Genomic DNA, 18,750 nt, shown 5'->3' on the forward strand with positions numbered 1-18,750 from the left:
AGGGAAGAAGATTGCATCATGGAATGGGGCACACTAATACCCTGAGAGAACCAGATTCAACGTGGGGACTGCATACCCCTAGCTGTCACCTACCATCCCATACTAGAACCCATAAGGGGTATCAAACAATTACAACTCATACTCAATGGGGACCGCATCTTGAAAGAAATCTTTCCTGAACCCGCTCATTTGGCATTCAAAAAAAAAAAAAAAAAAACCCAACAACCAACAACAAAACAACCGAACTTTGCCAAGCTCATCAGAAGCAAGCTCCCCACAGACCATGACCCACCAACTCCAAGCAGCATGCAGACTCTGCCAGAATAAATGCAAAACCTGAACACATATCTCCAGTGCTAGGATGATCAACACCCCCACAACACACCTTTCAAGATCCATGGGTTCTACATATGCCTATTACAACATGTGGGTGTACCTCATCCAGTGCATTAACTGCCCCAATAACAACTACGTGGGTGAAATCAAACAATCACTACACTCTTGAAAAAAGCAACAGAGGGTCCTGTGGCACCTTTAAGACTAACAGAATGAACTCAAAGAAAAATGATGATAAAAACCCAACCCCACCATATCACCTATGGGTGAACACTTTCCACAAACAATCACTCTGTATCTGACCTCTCAGTCCTTATCCTCAAAAGAAACTTGTACAACACCTTCAAATGATGAATGTGGGAGCTTAAATTCTAAGTTTGCTAGACACTAAAAATCATGCTCTTACTAAAGACACTTGATTTAAAGCTTATTACAACAATCTGTAACCTGATAGCCCCCCTTTTTTGTCCTATGACTGCAAAGGTGTTAACAGGCCACTTCACTTTGAATGGTCTCTTACAATAAGCGTTAACTACTTGTACTAAACAATCTGTTCCACCTTGTATTTGGCTGTGACACTCTTGAATACCTTTCGCAGACCTGAAGAGCCATGTGCAGCTCGTCTCTTTCAGAAATTGGTCCAATAAAAGATATTAGCTCACTCATCTTGTCTCACTAATATCCTGGGAGCAACATGGCTACAACAATGCCAACAATATGGAACAGAAATGGTTACAGCCCTAAATCAGTTTCAAACCAGACCAGTTAAATACACAAAACTGTTAAAAGAGCTAAGTTGCTGAGTAAACCTCATCTGTTAATTATCAAAGCCCCTGCCTTTGTTTAAACTCCTGAAATAGGTTTCTAATATTTAAGCCCTTTTCACATAGAAGTTTAAAAATATTAAAACAGGCGGGTGAGGTTTTTTCGTTGCTACGAAACTATTTCAGAAGCTCATTTGTCTTGTTTAAAGCACCTTTCTTTAGTACTAGATAAAGCTTTAAAAAAAAGTTACAGGATCAAATTGATGTTCTTACTGTTAGTCATTAAAATTCAAAAGTGATAAAAAAAAAGCTTAGAAGTCTTTCCTATTTTCCATCACAAATAGGCCCTACAGTAACCAACTTGTTTCACTTCAGATATTTCATCTTCCTTGGTCTCAGATGCATGAAACTTATGAGTTTCTTTAAAAGAGTTGCATCCGAAGAAGTGAGGTTTTTACTCACGAAAGCTTATGCCCAAATAAATCTGTTAGTCTTTAAGGTGCCACCAGACTCCTTGTTGTTTTTAAAAGAGTAGACAAATCTGAAGACTTAGGCAGTTTGACTGCTTTGCTTTCAATTTTATCTACATTCCTTAAGGACCCCTAAAGGCACATCATTTCCCCCTCATTTAAATGCCACCTTCAGAGTCTTTATCCCAGTTACCCCGAGTGTTCAGAGTATTAGCCACAAGGATGGTATGTCTACATTGCAATTAAAAACCCATGGCTGGCCCATGCTAGCTGACTCAGGCTCACGGGGCTATTTAATTGTGGTGTAGACATTCAGGCTGGGTTCTAAGACCCTGGAAGGTGGGAAGGTACAAGATCTCAGGTTCTGCAATCTGAGCCCAAATGAACTTCTGCACCACAGTTAAACAGCCGGAGCCCTCCAAGCCCAAGTCAGCTGGCACGGGCCAGTCACGGGTTTTTTATTGTACTGTAGATATACCTTCCAAGGGTTCTTCAATTAACATAAGGTATTCTCTTGCTGTTGCCCCAGAGTTGAGACCATTGATTCTGCAGGACTCCCAACCTCTGTGCATGCACCCAGATACATTAAAAATGTATTTATAGTTTGTAAATGCTACAGAATTTAGTGATTGACAGCCTAAAAATACTTAAGATAAGAAACAGCAATTACCAAAACTCTGCAATTTTCTAGGAATTGCTTTGCAATAAAGCTAAACCAAAATAAGCTATATGCCATTTAACTTCCATTGGGCTTTTGTATAATCTGAAAACACTTCACTTGCAAGTGAAACCATGGTCTCCAATAGCAGTTTGGAAACTAGAAAAGCTAGAGAACCCATGCTCCACAGGAACTGTCACAAGTATGGTCATAAGTTTACTCCATATTCCATGATAGTCAGAGACAGAAAGCAGAATATACAGTACGCCAGACATTTATAAACATCCTTTAGAAAAGGCAACATTGGCAGACATACATGTATGAGAAAATACCTACTCTATGAATAGAGCTTTGCAAATCCGCAGGTATCCACTTTATATCTGTGGACCATATTTGCGGATCACAGCTTGGATGCGGATACAAATTTTATATTGTAAAATATACAGGGCTCCGCAGCACAGACTCCCCAGAATAGAGCGGCTGCAGGCTCCTGCATGCAGCCTGCAGGCTCCAGCTCGGCTCTCTGAATCACACAGTAGCAGGGATAGCCTGCTGGGGATTCTGGAGTTGTAGTCCTCAGCTTGCTTGGATGGAGGAGGTAAACTACAACTCCCAGAAGGGAGTGAGCCAAGCGCCATTTTGAAAGAGGTGTGGTTGTAATTTAAACTAGCGGGCGGCAAGGGCACATGCTATGAAGAGAGTAGTTGTTACTGCTGTCTGTCCAGGCCGGGTCTGCATGATTATAACCACCGCAGCTACATAGGGGTGTCTGAGCCGCCCACCCCTCCCCACAGGAGGGCGGTGCTGAACATGAGGGTCCAGGAGTGTAGCCCTCCTACTGGGAGTGGGGAAGGAGGTACGGCAAGGGTGGAGCAGGTGGTCTCTGGGGAGAAGTGAGGGGTGGTTGGGAGTCGGGGGCTTGGCACAGCCCTGCGTCAATGCTGTGCGGTGACCTGTGGAGCTGTTTAGAACCCTGCAAATCAGCAGACTATTTTTGCGGATTGTGGATTGGATGCGGATACACATTTTTTTTAATCAATGCAGGGGTCTATGAACCCTGGTGGTGAGTACAGCCATGATAGAAACTTGAGCTGTATCTCCTTGTGTTAAGACTAGACAGGGCTGCCCGGGGGGGGGGGGGGGGGGGGTAGCAAGTGGGACAATTTGCCCCAGGCCCCACAGGGACCCCCACAAGAATACAGTATTCTATAGTATTGCAACTTTTTTTTTTATGGAAGTGGCCCCTGAAATTGCTTTGCCCCAGGCCCCCTGAATCCTCTCGGTGGCCCTGAGACTATAACAGACTTATTGCCAGCATTTTAATCACTGTGTTGTCAATCCTGCTCAGAGCAGGTCTAGAACAACTCCAGAGGTCATAGCCAGAATCTAGTGGTTCTTCTGTGGAGCTGCCCCACCAAGAGTACTATGGAAGGCAATTTAAAGAAAAATGATCACATATACAAGGCCCTAGACTAGAGAACACCTTTTATCCAAGGATCTGAAAGTCCCTTACAAAGATGGGTAAGTAACCTCATTTTACAGACAGCAAAACTGGGGAACCAAAAGTTGAACGCTCCCAAAGGCCACATTGAATGTAGCTGAGTAAGCAATAGGCCTCCTGCCTTCCACTCCCTATAAGCAATACTGTTTGCCTTGCAGAAAAAGATCCTTGAAATTTGGAAGGATGATGTTAAGGTTGTCTTTCAGTTCATGAAAAAGTAAAAAGCAGCTGAAGACAAGTTACTAGACAAACAAAGCTTGACCATTAATTTCTTCTAGTTTAAGAACCAGATCTGTGCTACGCTCTCTTGTCAAAACTACTTGCGGATAACAATTATGCTTTTTTTAATTAAGATGTTTAGAATTTGTGACCTTTCTAAAGTAATAAATAATTTTTAAAATCTTCAGGTCATTGTGTATTAATTCTATTACAACTTTCCAAGGTTGTGCAGTGCCTCAGGTGCTGGTGAGATTTTACAATGAAGGCTGATCAAAGAGAAAGATTTCCAAAATTAAAATTTTACCACAATACTATTATCTCCTTGTTTGATGTATTAGCTAACACAGCTGTTGGCTTGGAATGGAACTTCAAAACTAGTAAGTAAAACAAAACAAAGAAGCTAAAGAAAATATATCAAAGTTAACTTTTGATTATATTTTAAATGCAGGAACCAAAGGCTCAAGTACAATTGAAGTCTGAATCAGTCTTCTTATAAACCTTTGTTTTACCAAACAAGTTACAAGCTTTCCCATTCATCTTATTGAAGAGCTACACTGCTGAAAGATGGGCTTTGTCCTAGACAAACTAAAAGTCTGACTGAGACCCTAAAACTGTACAGGGAACATCTTTATTCCTTAGCAGCTAACAGATATGGAAGACTAAAGCCATATCCACATTAGGCTATGAAGTGAGCTAAAGAAACATGGTTAAGCAAGTTTGCAATACGGAATAGCAAGTCAGAGTGCCTACTTAAGTTAAAAACAGTAGTTTTAAAAGCCACAGAACAGCCCATCCACATGGACTGGTCAAATTGCATTAGAAATGAGTTTAAACTAGAAGGTGTTTAAACAAATATTAGCCTGGTATATACTATAAAACAAATCAAGTCAAGGGACCTGGCCACATGAGAACATATATAGGTGCTTCTATGATGCTCTCCATATCGTTATGCTGTGGTGCTTCATGGCACTTCAGGGAATTTTGTCCAGTCCTGCTCAGTTGGTATGATGTTAATTGCAAGATAGGACTGAGGCAACAGGGAGCAAGAGAATGAGGTAAAAGCAGAGCCTAGTGGGTGTAATGAAAATAATAAAATAGTTTCAAAAAGGATGCCACCACATTGAAGGCTGCTATATAAAGACACAGCAAGTTGGAGCCACACTTTCTTTAATTTTTCCCTCTCTAAGAAATACTTTTTTTTATTGTTATTGAGGAAAATTTAAAAAAAAACATTTCAAAGAGAGGCACAAAAATAGAGTAATTGCAAGCCAACTTACATACACTACAGTTCCCAAGAAAAGAAAATTTAAAATCTCTAAAGACAACATGGCTTATCTTTTTGCAGCTTGTCTTTACATTCGTCAGCACAGACTTGACTATGAGGGATTTGAATTTCAGACATTTTGTGAAGATTATGGATGTTTTACCTGTTACTAATGCCTAGAAAAGCTGACATTATGGCTATGTCTACACTAGCACTTTTGTTGGTAAAACTTTTGTCAGTCACGGCTGTGAAAAAAAAACCCGACTGACAAAAGTTTCACCAACAAAAGCACAGTGTGGACAGCGCTATATCGGCGGGAGAACATCTCCAACTGACATAGCTACCGCCGCTCGTTGGGAGTGATTTAATTATGCCAGCAGGAGAGCTCTCTCCTGCCAGCATAGAGCAGCTACACAGGAGACCTTGCAGCGATACAGCCTAGTACTAACTACCTAAGCAAATAGCTAAGGAAATGGTCAAGCAGGAAAGAAACTGACCACAACCATGGTTGTTTACTAGTCAGACTGCTCTGTCAAGCAATTTTATCTAAGTAAAAAAATAAAATATTCCCCCAGTCCTGTCTGACTGAACTGATAGCCTGACGGATGAGAAACAACTGACTTCAGAACAGCATACCAAACAGGTTTCCAGAAACAGGGACACATTGAATTAGGGTCTAAAGAAAGAGTTATTGCCAGCTTTAACTGCATAAAAAGACAAACAAGAACACACTTTCCCGTAATTCCAAGGACTCTACTTTGCTGCCCTTCTACCTACTACTCACTTCCTTTGAACCAGAAGTCACTTGCCAGTTGACATACACTTAGTTGACATTTGAACATCTCGTTCCATGCAGCCTGCTCCATATGTGCTCAGCACTCAGACACTGCTTGAACAGAGATGACGCCCGGGAGATCATCGTCCCACTGGGAGGTTAGCTGACAGAGGCTCACACCAGTGTTCTGGTGGACTACTGGTATGAGGTCAGTAGGGTCCACAATTTGGAATGATGTACCTTACTGGTCTGGGTGATCCCCCAAACCTCACAGTGCCTGAAATCACCACCTGTCTGATAACATCACCAACAGCCTGTCAAAGAAAGGGATTAAGCTAATGGTGATTCAGTAGAGGGAGAGAAAAAACTTGAAATCCACATACCACAAGGCAAAAGACAACAGCAAGTCTGGAAACTCACTGTCAACCTGCTCCTGCTACAAGGATTAGGACCAAGTGCTCAGCACCACCCCAACCACACAACTCACTGTTGTGCCTGACGGGCTTTAGAGACTGAAGATGTTTATTTTTGGACTACAGCCAGAGACCCATGGCAGCAGATAGGCATCCTCTGCCTGGAATCCACAGACCTGGTTTGCAGAAGGGGCCAGGGAACAGACCAGCGAAGAAACAGCAGTATAGCCACAGCTGGGTAAGAGGCCACTGCCATCTTTGCTATTGTTTGGGGGAAATTGCAGCACGTGTGGGAAGGTTTTGCTGTGCTATGAGCCATGCAATTATTGTTATGGAAGATATTATGTGCTGCGGGACAGCCTTTACTTCAATTGAGCACTGAAGCGATGCCATTTCCCGGGCCCTCCTTCCCTTCAGGACCACAAACAATCAAAGATGGATTCTAAGAAAATTTAAACATGCAACTAGTGATTTATTCTAGCTGGGATTTAATGGATTACTGCTAACAATTTATTCAAAAATGGGATTACAAAGTAAACAATGCTTGAAGATGCATGGATGTGTACGAATCAAGCTTCACTCTTTTTCTTATATGGGAACTAGCACTAAAACACAATCATCCTAGATTATAAATCCCATTGTATAACCTGGGGCTGCATTAAGTGCAGAGCACTTCCAAGTCTCCTAGTACTGACAAATCCGCTGTCTGGGGGAGTGGAAGTGAGAGCTGAGAGGACATCTGTTGTAAACAAGCTTCTGCATCCTAATTCAGCATCTTGTTTATGTTGGCCCACATTTTTATCCATTGACTGATTAGGCTTGAGAACTCTTAGAATACGGGAAATACAAGACAGTCCATGAGATTCCTGGGCAATGTAATCCATGCCTCCTGCACCCTCCAATCTTACTAGTCTTCTCCAGACATCAATTTTCTGGTCAGTCACCAGTCAACAAAACATCTCCTAACATATATACATAGTCTTCTACCAGAGGTCTTGAAAAATTGTTCCCTCTTCCAGTCTGTAATCTCCATCCAATTAACATCTTCCAAAGCCATCACTGCTTGAAACAAGGTTAAAACCATCATTGGTAAAAGATCCCTGGCTTGTACCGCAGGCCAAAACATGTCTTGCATTTATTATTTAATAAAACATATGAAATATTTACCACTGTCTTGGCAGACTGGTGACCCGAGATGCGGGGCTTCTGACCAGGTGACTGGAGAGAGACAATAAAGGCATACTACCCAAGCAGAAAAAAGTTGCAAACTGATGTCCTTTTTTTCTTCTCCGGACAAACAAACAAAAAAAACCCCAAAACAACTCTTTCATTGCCTTTGCAGGCATTCTACCTTGTTTGGAACAAGGCACCCACCCAGGCCTCTTGGGAGAGGACCCTCAACCAGTAGAGGAAAAGAAAAAGGATCAGGGACAATCAACTGCAGGACATGCAGAAGGATACTGACTGCAGGTTGGACCAGCACCTAGAGATCCAGAGGCAAACGATGGAACACAGGAAGAGGGAGGCGATAATGGTGGCAGAGTACTTCAAGCACAACAGGGTGTTGTGTAGGGTTACCATTTGTCCGGATTTACCCGGACATGTCCTCCTTTTTGTGCTAAAAATAGCGTCCGGGGGGAATTTGTAAAGCACTCACAATGTCCGGGATTTCCCCCTCCCCCGGCATAGCAGAGCGAGCGGCTGGGAGGGCTGCAGGAAAGTCCCGGGCTGGACTCCGGAGCAGCTGGAGAGGAGCTCCGCCCTGCATTCTGAGCAAGTGTCTCAGCACAAAGTGCAGCCCTCCCCTTTTGCAACTGGGAGCGATTTCTGCCATGCAGCGTAGCAAAACGGGAGCGAGAGCACTTTGTGCTGATACAAGGGCAGCTCTCCCCTGCAACCCGGTCCGGATCAGGGACCGGGTTTTGTTGTGCAGGGCCAGGGACCGGGTTTTGTTGTGCTGGGGAGCTTAGCCACGTGTCCGGCTCGGCTCGCACAGAGCCCAACACCCTGTTCTGAGCAGCAGGGTAAGGGGGGGCAGGAGAAGGGGCAGGGAGGTTCTGGAGGGGGCAGTCAAGAAACGGGGGGGGGGCTTTTTGGGGGGAGTGGAGAAAGTTTTGGGCAGTCAGGGTACAGGTAGGGGGTAGGGTCCTGGTGGGCAGTTGGGGGGGGGTCTTAGGAGGGGGCAGTTAGGGGACAAGGAACAGGGAGTCTTAGGTAGGGGGTGGGGTTCTGGAGGGCAGTTAGGAGCAGGGGTCCCAGGAGGGGGCAGTCAGGGGACAAGGAGCGGGGGGGGGGTAGGGGGCTGGGAGTTCTGGGGGGGAGCTGTCAGGGGGCAGGGGTGGGGAGAGGGATCGGAGCAGTCAGGGGACAGGGAGCAGAGGGGTTTAGATGGGTTGGGAGTTCTGGGGGGGGCTGTCAGGGGGCAGGAGTGCGGAGAGGGATCGGAGCAGTCAGGGGACAGGGAGCAGAGGGGTTTAGATGGGTTGGGAGTTCTGGGGGGGGCCTGTCAGGGGGTGGGGAGTGGTTGGATGGGGCGTGGGAGTCCCAGGGGTCTGTCTGGGGGTGGGGGTGTGGATAAAGGTTGGGGCAGTCAGGGGACAAGAGGCAGGGAGGCTTAGATAGTCCTGGGGGGCAGTTAGGGGCAGGGGTCCCAGGAGGGGGTAGTCAGGGGACAAGGAACGGGGGGAGGGTTGGGAGGTCAGGGGGGGCAGGAAGTGGGAGGGGCAGGGGCGGGGCTAGGGCGGGGCTCCTCCCGTCCTCTTTTTTGCTCGCTGAAATATGGTAACCCTAGTGTTGTGGGAGCAGAACTGACAGCAGCAGAGGGAACTGAGCATCTCTGCCTGTTAGCCAGAAGGCAACAGACCCCCAGCACCTGAACGTATGGACTTTCCTCTACGTTACCACATTCTGAAGCCAGCACAGTCACTAGAAAATTCTGGAGGAGATGTATGGACTGAGCCAACTGATGCATTAGTGGAATGGAAGTGTACCTGGGCAGATGTAACCTGTTCACTCTACCTGACATGCAACGGCTACACTGGGGTTTGCAATTCTATTACCAGTGACACTGCACCGACTGGAGTTACTGTTGGTTTAATTTGCATGCTGCGCTCTTCATTTTTATTAACATTTACACTATGTCATGGCAGCTGAAATGCTTGTGTTTTTAACTATTTCTTTGCACAATTAATCAGTGTGCAAGTGCTTGGGAAACAAAAAAGAGACAGGAAATATCCTTTCAATAAAGTCTCAAATAACTGATGGGTATAGCAAATCACCTTGCTCCACATTTCCCCATGGAAAACCAGGAGGTGGTCACACAGCGTAGCCCTTGCTCTTCTAGACCCAGCCCAATTATCAGAAGGGCACTTTCTGGTTGTCTGTACCATGCTTGTAAACCAGCACGGTCTTCCACCAAGTCCTGGTAAAAGTTCTCTCCCTTATTTGCACTGCACACCCCAATAACATGAATGGCACTGGACACACTGACATCCAAACAGATCTGCAGGCAGTGCCTTCTTGTCCAAACAGGTGAATACCCGATCTCCTGAGCACCCTAGCGTCATACACTCTGTAAGTGCATCCCCCTTTGGGGTTCATGAACCTCCCTCTATGGTTGTCCATAATGAGTGAGTAGCATCTTTTCTGGGTGACATATTCATGTGCACTTGTGGGGTGACCTGATGGGGACACAGACAATGGCCACGTGTCATTAATGTCCCCAGCACAGTTCAGGAATCCCATCTCCCAAAGCCAGCTATTATTTTGGGGACATTAGCAATTGTCATCACACCGGGGTAGGGCCCTACCAAATTCACAGCCATGAAAAACATGCCACGGACCGTGAAATCTGGTCTCCCCCCGTGAAATCTGGTCTTTTGTGTGCTTTTAGCCTATATTATACAGGTATTATGGGGGAGACCAGCGTTTCTCAAATCGGGGATCCTGACCCAAAATGGAGTTGCAGGGGGGTCACAAGGTTATTTTAGGAGGGTCGCGGTATTGTCACCCTTACTTCTATGCTGCTGCCTTCAGAGCTGGACAGACAAAAGTGGTGGCTGTTGGCCAGATGCCCAACTCTGAAGGCGGTGCCCCAACAGCAACAGCACAGGAGTGGCAATACTATACCATGCCACCCTTATTTCTGTGCTGCTGTTGGCAGAGGCTCTGCTTTCAGAGCTGGGCTCCTAGCCAGCAGCCACTGTTCTCCAGCTGCCCAGCTCTGAAGGCAGCGCTGCCACCCACCACAGCGCATAAGTAAGGGTAGCAGTACGGTAACCCGCCTCTACAATAACCTTGTGCAGTGGTGAATTTAGAGTTAGTGGGGCCCCGTGCACAGCTTCATTTTCGGGAGCCCCTCTTCAGGACCCAGCCAAGAAAAAGAACATTCTTTTTTTCTTCATCCTCCTCCTATATTATAAGTAAAAGGAAGTAAATGAAAATAAAATGAGGTACCTTGATTGGGGTGGGAGTTGGGGTGCAGGAGAACGTGCAGGGGTCAGGCTCTGGGAGGGAGTTTGGGTGCGGGCTCTGGGCTGGGGCAGGGGGTTGGGGTGTGAGAGGGGTCAGGTGGCCAGCGCTTACCTTGGGCGGCGCAGCTCCCAAAGCGACCGGCACACCCCTCTGGCAGCAGCTCCTAGGCGAGGAGGGGGGCAGGGGGTCTCTGTGCACCGCTGCCCACAGATGCCGCCCCCAGAGCTCTCACTGGCTGCAGTTCCCAGCCAATGGGAGCTGCAGAGTCGGCGCTTGGGGCGGGGGCAATGCGCAGAGACACTCCCCCCACTCCCCCCGGGACTGTAGGGACATGCCGGCTACTTCCGGGAGCGGCACGGCGCGGAGGGAGGGAGGCAGCACAGACAGGGAGCCACTTTAGCCCTGCTGTGCTGCTGCTGGCATGTCTCTGCGCACCCTTTGGGGGGAGGGGAGGAGTGGGTCTCTGTGCACTGCCTGGGGCAGGGGCAGTACACGGAGCCACTTCCCCCCGCATCAGGGGCACACAGAGACATGCCAGCAGCCAGCCGCTTCCGGGAGCAGCGTGGGGTCCCCGGCCACGGAATGCAGGCAGTCGCCTGCCGGAGCTCTACTGCGCCGCCAGCCGGGATTCAGGGGCAGGTTGTCAGATTAGATTTGTCTTGCATTTTGGGGGGCCCCTGTCATTGGGGGCCCCGTGCCACCGCACTGTTTGTTTCATGGTAAATCTGCCTCTGACCTTGTGACCACCCCACAACTCCTTTTTGAATCTAGAGCCCTACAATTACAACACTGTGAAATTTCAGATTTAAACAGCTGAAATCATGAAATTTACAATTTTAAAAATCCTATGACCGTGAAATTGATCAAAATGGACCCTGAATTTGGTAGGGCCCTACACATGGGTAAACCACAACAATAGCTGCCTCCCAAACCTCAACCGCCACTGCACCTACAGCTGACTTGACAACACCGAACTGGTTAGTCACTTACTGCGAGCAGTCTGGGGTAGCAAGCTTCCAGATGGCAATAGCAGCCTACTTCTGGACTGGCATAGCCTCCCTCATCAATGTGTCCTGGTGCTGGAGGGTCAGGGCAAGCCCCTCACCTAAGACCATGAAGCTCTCCTTCCTCATGCAGTAGTTCTGGAGCCAGTGCTGGTCATCCCAAGGTCTGCAGGACGATGCAATCACACTACTCTGTGCTCGTGGCCCTGCTCCAGACCAACCGGTCAGCAAAGAGGAGATTCCACAGCTATTACAACCTGAATCAGCTGTCTCCACTTCATCACATTTTCATGCAGCCCTCCTCATCAAGGCATGTCACCCTCAGAAGTGGTGACAAGATGCTGCCAAAATGTCATCCATTGTGTCTCAAACACTCTGCTTCTACTTGCAGAAATGGGCATTGCATTAACTATGCCAAAAGTCCTGAGCTGGATCCATGCCTGGGCACCATCTAGAATGGAGGTTGCAGGCAGAAATGAGAAGTGTGCCAAGCCAGAAGTTCAGTAGTTAACTGTGTTGATAAGCTAAGATCATTTCAGTACAGGGGCCCAGGAAGGACAGACAATACTGTGAAACAATTCGTAGAGCAGCATAGCTTACTGCAGTGCTCAGAATCATGGAACGTGTCCCCTGAAACCCTAGCACCTAACCCAGGTTACTGCAGCAGCAGTGTGGATGCTGCTCCATGGGTATGACTTGAGTGTGGCTTTGCAGCACACATGCTTGCAGCTGGGCTTGGTTAGCTCAAGTTCCCAGGGGCGGCAAGTTATATGGGCCCATGGTGCCAGTGAGCCATGAAATTCAGGGCCCAGGGGCCCGGCTCCACCAATGTTCAGGGCCAGGTCTCTCCCCCAGCCCCACCTGCTGCCACTGCGTGCCTGCCCCAGAGTGTTTCTGCTTGTCCTGGGCAGTGGGCAGGGAGCCACCACCTGCGGAGGGAGGAGGCGCACATGTGATGGCAGCCCTCCCTCCCACCCGGCACCTACCACAGGGGAGACGAGGGGGCTTCCTGGACATGAAAGCAGCCCAGCCCCTAGGAGCATGTGCAGTGACTGTGCCGGGTGAGTATGCTGCCGGGGGGGAGAGGGCTGGGGGACTGTGGAGTCCTCCTCCTCTCTGGCCCCAGCCCCGGGGCAGCCTGCCTGTGCCCCAAACTCCTCATCACAGCCCCACCCCAGAGCCTGCATGCCCAGACAGAGCCCTCACCCCCCACTGCACCCCAACCCTCTGCCTAGCCCTGAGCCCCCTCCTGCACCCTTTACCTCTCATCCCCAGCCCCACCCCACAGCCCTCACTCCCCACCCCACATTGTGCAATATAGGGAAACTGTGAAACACTTACTGTTTCCAGTCCATTTTTACATTATTTTAAAATATATATATCAGCTTACAAGGCAGGTGGGGAGGGGGCCGGGGGGAGAGAGAGAGAGAGAGAGGGGAGACTTGGACCTGTTCTGGGCACCAGCAAAAATTATACAAACCTGTCACCCCTGCAGGTTCCCACACCCACGTAAATTCTGCAGTTAAGATATATCCTAAATAAGCCAGACCCGCCATCCTTCTAGCTGATAGATGGAGTGTGATGAAGAATCTCAAAGTGCTAGATGTGTGAAGTAGAGGAAAATACAACATGATGGTGATCAGGAATACACCTCTACCCCGATAGAACGCTGTCCTCGGGAGCCAAAAAATCTTACCGCATTATAGGTGAAACCGCGTTATATTGTACTTGCTTTGATCCGCCGGAGTGCGCATCCCCGCCCCCCCAGAGCACGGCTTTACCGCGTTATATCCGAATTCATGTTATATCGGGTCACGTTATATCGAGGTAGAGGTATATTTGGGAAACAAGACAAAATGACTGAAAAAAAAGATAACTACCACAGAATCCCCTTTAGAGGCACAGTAGCTACACATGCCAAGAGAGCTCATAAAAGGTGCATTAGTGGATCCACTGTCCTTAAATCTATTATTAGTAGAGACTGCTACTCATACAAGGACTAAGTTTTCTCCTCAACTACTAGGACAAAACTAATCCATTAAAAACAAGTCTAATTAGCAATTAACTTCTCTCTCTGCCAGTTAATGTGAGCTGACTAGTGTTGGACATGTGACTAGATTTAACAGCATCAGTCTTTTACAGGTGATGTTTTGGCACAAAGAAGTTTTTGTCTGAGCTGTCTCCATGCCTTGGTGATACATCCAATTCAATAATTTTTTCCTTCCTCACTGTAGATGACTTGCAAATGAGAACCAAAATATATTTAACAGGGACATTACTGCCCCCAAAATGTAGATTTTGTAAAATAAGGTTTTACAAAGCACAATATTAAAATAAATGCTATTAGGCTTTACAAAATTCCATTGAATACAGTTGGTTTGGATTTATTCATGCCTCTGCAGCATTTACAACCCAAAAAAGTGCAGCATTTCTAGGGCATAAGAACCAGAAAATGAAGATGGCCAGTCTGTTTACTTCTTTTTTGCCTACATTATTTTGCTTAGTTCAGGCATTAACAAAGAGCAAAACCGGCCAGAAGTGAAATGAAAAACATTTATAATCTCAGGAGTTATAAATGAGACAGGTGAGGATTTTTTTTTTTTATCCTGACAGTTCTTTTTAACTGATGTGACAAAGTTCCTCCTCTATCTTGGTGGGTCCTGCGCTTATTGGCGGATTTTCTTCCCTCAGAGATTCACCATATGGGTTGGGGAACAGCCCAGAGACCTTCCCCTCTGGAAGAACCCACAATCCAGGTCAATTGGGAGGTTTGGGGGGAACCCGGGCCCACCCCCTACTCCGGGTTCCAGCCCAGGGCCCTGTGGACTGCAGCTGTCTATAGTGCCTCCGGTAACAGCTGCATGACAGCTACAACTCCCTGGGCTACTTCCCCATGGCTTCCTCCAAACACCTTCCTTATTCTCACCACAGGACCTTCCTCCTGGTGTCTGATAACGCTTGTGCTCCTCAGTCCTCCAGCAGCACACCCTCTTGCTCCCAGCTCCTCACACCCCCACCACAAACTGAAGTGAGCTCCTTTTTAAAACCCAGGTGCCCTGATTAGCCTGCCTTAATTGATTCTAGCAGCTTCTTCTTAATTGGCTCCAGGTGTCCTAATTAGCCTGCCTGCCTTAACTGGTTCTAGCAGGTTCCTGATTACTCTAGTGCAGCCCCTTCTCTGGTCACTCAGGGAACAGAAAACTACTCATCCAGTGACCAGTATATTTGCCCTCTACCAGACTCCTGTACCCCACTGGTTTGGGTCTGTCACACTGAATATAAGCACTGAGAACCAGTAAGATACCAGAACACTAGTTTCAATTCCTTGCATGCTGAATGGTCCAGAAAATAACTAAGTAGTACAGGGATTAGCAATAAAGTTTTTTTTTTTTTTTTAGCTCTAAACCACTAGTTTATGTCCAGCACAGGTCAATAAGGATCAAAAATAATCAAACAGTTTTTTAGTTGCTTATGTAAAATGAATCTGTGATCTCTGTTTACAGTACAATTCTTAGTCTTAGCAAAGGGTTGAATGAATTAGATAAATGTTTATCAGGGATGGTCTAGACAGTATTTGGTCCTGTATGAGAGCAGGGGACTGGATTCGATGACCTCTCGAGGTCCCTTCCAGTCCTAGAATCTATGAATTCTTGGGCAACCATCAAGCTTTTTCCTCACTACTGGTAAAGTTTAGGGTGATGATTTTTATTTATTTATTTATTTATAAACAGCAATCTCATCTCTCCAAAGCAAAAAGATTTCTTCTCCTTAGAGGAATGCCTGAGAAAACAGATAAATCTTGCTTTGCAGAGTACCTTGAAGACTGCACTGGAGCTCCACTGGACTCAGGGTGGATGTGGAACATGCAGATTTTAGAGTCAAGGACACTCTGAGGAGCATACCCTGCATTAAGCACCTAGATGTACAATTCTGTAGTCTGTTAACTCGATTGCCCTGCTAATCTCATCTACCATACGAACAGAAAATTTCCCCAGCCATCCTCAAAAATGTAACTAAATGTATTATCTTAAACAATAAAAGGAGATGCAAGTATATTAATGTGCTTTAGCGGCAGACATCTAGTATTCTTAAAAAACTGCTTTATGTCAGGAATATAATCTCAAATCTACAGATTCTTTACTCGAGGGGGTAAATAATTCAGCTGAAAGCACATTTTTGCTTGTTACCCAAGACCACACCTTTTTTGCACAGAACATTTTATGAAGCTCCCTCCAGACAAAAGTTTTTAATTAGAAGTGTGTCAGAAAACCGTGCCTCAAGCTGTCTAAAATTTTCAAACATTACTCTTTGGATCTCAAGGTACAAACTGTTTCTTGAAATTTAGAAAAAGAACATTAAAAGCAGTACCTGTATCTGGATTAGTAATGACAGACAGAAACACAGCCTGAAACTATTAGTTTCATCTGGGCAGGAAGGAATCTCAGTGTAGAAATTTCTAGCCAGAGCTGTTTTCAACAAGACAATTAAACATTGTCCCACTATAAAGTGTAAGCTGTCTGTGCTGATCACTGCAACAGAGTATTCAGGAGGGGAAAAGTTGTATCAGTGCTGCAAATATTTGAATAAAACATGGATTTTTTAAAAAACATGTGGAGTATAAAACACTCTAGTGCTAGATGTGTGAAGTAGAGGAAAATACAATAGGATAGTGATGAGGAATATTTGGGAAACAAGACAAAATGACTGAAAAAAAAGATAACTACCACAGAATCCCCTTTAGAGGCACAGTAGCTACACATGCCAAGAAAGCTCATAAAAGGTGCATTAGTCGATCCACTCTCCTTAAATCTATTATTAGTAGAGACTGCTACTCATACAAGGACTAAAAACTCTAGTACCAAAGACTACGTGAAAGTAGTTGGAGTGTCCTGATTTTAATTCATGAAACTTAATTTTCAAGCTGTAAATCTCAAATCTCTGAAAACAGCATGTCTTTACAAATTAAACAACTTTATTACGATATGGAAATATTTCCCCACTAATTTAAGTCTGTTTTTAAAATTTAGCTTTCATAACCAGGGCAGCTGCCCTCGTTTTTTAAAGTGGCAACTGATAAAGTAGGACAGGACAGGGATACAAAATAGAAATGCTGATTTGGTTAGGTGAGTAGCAAAGCACTTCTACTGTACATCTGCTATCTCCCTTCCATCTCAAGATATATGCATAACAGGGTATTTCCAGCAAATATTTTTCCTGTTTTATTTCTGAACATGAAAGTAAAAAATGCTACTGTGAAAGAATCTATCCTTTAAGTTTACAGAAATTAAGAACTACTGCTCTTCAGACCTTGCACTTAAAATATCAAAGCACGGCAGTTAATGGCAAGGAACAATAAAAATTCAAGTCAGAGCACTAACAAATCTGATCTAAAAATTTCTGCAAACATTGAAAGAAATACATTTACTAACATTGCAATGATCACAGCTCATAAAACTTATAAACATGACTTCTGATTCAGAATGTTTTGTTTGGAGTTTGTGACCATTTAACTGTAAGGTTGCATTCATATTCAGGTGTCTAAACAGGTTGGATAATTAGTTTACCCTGGAGACTATTCTCCCATTAACAAGCTAAGCATTTATAGGCATAAAACTCTTGTCAGCATTATATGCAGTTAAAACCCACACACGTTGATGGGACAACAGACCCCCTTTGTCTACAAAGGTCTCTATCTGCCACAGAAATACAACTCCGTGAAGAGGTGCTGCAAAGGTCTAGATTTTCTACACACATATCCAGCGCAACTCCTTGTAAATAAGCCATGTGATGCAAATGTAACTAAAAATGTTAACAATATCGTGCTAAATGCCTGCAACAGAATAATAAGGCCAATGAGTTGCTTTTATGATTAAACAAAAACTACAGTTAAAGTGAAAAATAAATAAATAAATAAATACAGGTAAAGTGATGCAACTGTATATTTGGGTATTTAAGCGCTAAATGATTATATAGAGGGAGAGCAATGAAAGCATCCCTCTGTATATAGTTCGTTAAGTATACAAAGTAAAAAAGTTTTTAGGTATTATAATCTTGGATATTACTTGAAACACTAGTAGGCAAACATTTCAAGTAGAACTGTGATTAAGGCGATGTCCCTTGAAATGTGTTTTCTTTTAATTTAATTCGGTGTCTTCTTGATAACACTGACATTTCTGCAGACTCACCATTTTGTTGCAATTCCTACACATTGTATTTGCCAAGACTAAAGACAAGCAGTTATTTCTGATTTAAAAAAAAAAAAAACCACAGGATTAAGGGCTGTGAAATGCAGCCAGACATCTGATTCCTATATAGTCTGCACCTGTGACATGATCATGATTCAATGGTTGAAATTAAGCAGCAGTATGACAGGGACACACAGTGTTGAAGCAATACATACTTTTCTACACTTCCCTGCTTTACCATCATGTGAAAAATGCCAGTTACTGGACACTTGAGAAGGCTGAAGTTACTTGTGAACTTGGGATGCAAAAAAACCTCACCAAGCTTCCTCAACCAAAACCACGCTGAGATGCAAGAGACTGGCTCAGTGTAACAAACTCTTGACCATCAATGTAATCACAAATTGCATTTGAAAAAATGAACACACACATTAAGATTTCAAAGCCAAGCTAGGAAATGAAGAATTGAGGTTGCCAATGCAACCTTAATTTGAGCCTCTTTTGCATGTGCATTACGATACAGTCTTTAGTTAAATGATCACTAGCATGTTTGCCACAGGACCCTTGCCTCATTCATTTCACAGGATGGACAGTGCTCAATGAATGGGTTGCTATCTAATATTTATTTTTATCTTTAACATTCAATGTGCGCCCTCTTGCCATATTTACAGCACTCTCTTCAGACACTGCT

At 45.1% G+C, this 18,750-nt stretch overlaps 1 protein-coding gene across 7 annotated transcripts in view; it reads right to left on the reverse strand.

Annotated features, from left to right (window-relative positions):
* The window catches only part of LOC128833970 (protein dispatched homolog 1-like), a 160,603-nt gene that overhangs the window by 93,918 nt on the left and 47,935 nt on the right, over window positions 1-18,750 (reverse strand). The gene's annotated exons all lie outside the window — the stretch shown is intronic.

This window comes from Malaclemys terrapin, chromosome 3 (genome assembly GCF_027887155.1).
Source record: "Malaclemys terrapin pileata isolate rMalTer1 chromosome 3, rMalTer1.hap1, whole genome shotgun sequence".
Lineage (NCBI taxonomy): Eukaryota > Metazoa > Chordata > Testudines > Emydidae > Malaclemys > Malaclemys terrapin.